This window comes from Chiloscyllium plagiosum, unplaced genomic scaffold, assembly GCF_037043375.1.
Source record: "Chiloscyllium plagiosum isolate Xiang-an unplaced genomic scaffold, Cpla_swu_hap1 HiC_scaffold_27, whole genome shotgun sequence".
Classification (NCBI taxonomy): Eukaryota; Metazoa; Chordata; class Chondrichthyes; order Orectolobiformes; family Hemiscylliidae; genus Chiloscyllium; species Chiloscyllium plagiosum.
Genome location: NW_028270165.1, coordinates 26,164,997 through 26,166,285, shown reverse-complemented (window position 1 = coordinate 26,166,285; position 1,289 = coordinate 26,164,997).

Here is a 1,289-nt window from a genome sequence, read left to right as displayed (position 1 = left end):
GGTTGAACACTTCAACTCTCCCACACACTCCACCAAGGACATGCAAGTCCTGGGCTTCTTCCATCGCCAAACCTTAACCATCCAAAGCCTGAAGGAAGACGCCTCTTCTTCTGCCTTTGTAAAATACAAACATACCGGATTAAAATAGACTTCATAAGTTTCCTCATTTCCTCTTCCCTCAGTTTATCTCAGTCCCAAGACTCCAACTCGATAAAACCTGCTGGAACTATCAATCGGCTTTCCCATCTTTATGTTCCCCCCATACCTCTGACCTATAATCTTCCCCCCACCTTCATCTACCTATTGTCTTCTCAGCTACCGTTTCACGAACCCCTCCACCTTGCATTTATCTCTCTGACCTCCGCCCACAAGCCTCATTCCGGGCGACAGTTTGATGACTGAAACTCGATTCACCTTCTCCTCGGTTACTGCTTGACATGGTTTGCTTTTCCAGTACCACATTTCCGACTCTGATCTCCAGCATCTGCACTCCTCACATTTTCCCGATACATTGCTTTGTTTCAGACATTCAATGATTTATGAGCGATCGTGAGTGATGTTTATTGCTGTTTCTCCCAAAACACATGGGTCCCATTATATTTATGAAGCGATGTTTGTCTGGAAAGTTATAAGAGAACTGCAGGCATGTTTCCTCGCTTCTTCTGGACTAGAACCTCTGCATGTTTATTCATTCATTGCACCCAAATCTTACGAGCCTTGTATTTCACTTTCACATGAAGATAATTATTCAGAACTGTCGTCGTCGCTCTTCTGAAAGACCCTCCTTTGTCAGACGTCCTATTGCGTGTAAATAGTGTACGTTAATCATCTTTGAAAGTTGTGGTCGCATAACAATTATTCAATTATCTACGATGCCTTATCATACGGTTGTCTCAACTTCACTATGTCTACTTGGATGCCTAAAGTACAATCTCAACAAGGTGACCATTCCTTTCCTATTTCGAATTTCAACTTATTTGATAACGCTCGACTATTTTTTCATAATTACCGTGTCTCGTTCCAACAGTAATGTTTTCCCTCAATAAAAAATTGAAATCCCACTCCTCTACACCCTCCCATTCCATCATTTCAATATCATTTTGCACCTTGGAACATTGAACTGCCACACCTGTCCATTCCTCACATTTCTGTAATAACCACAACGTCTCAACCCCATATTTCCCAACATTCGCTGCGTTCATCAGCCTAACATGCAAAATATCTTTCCTTAAAAAAGAGGCAGTTTAATTGTTTGTAGTCTGATATTTCATCGTCAGTTTTTTCGAAGT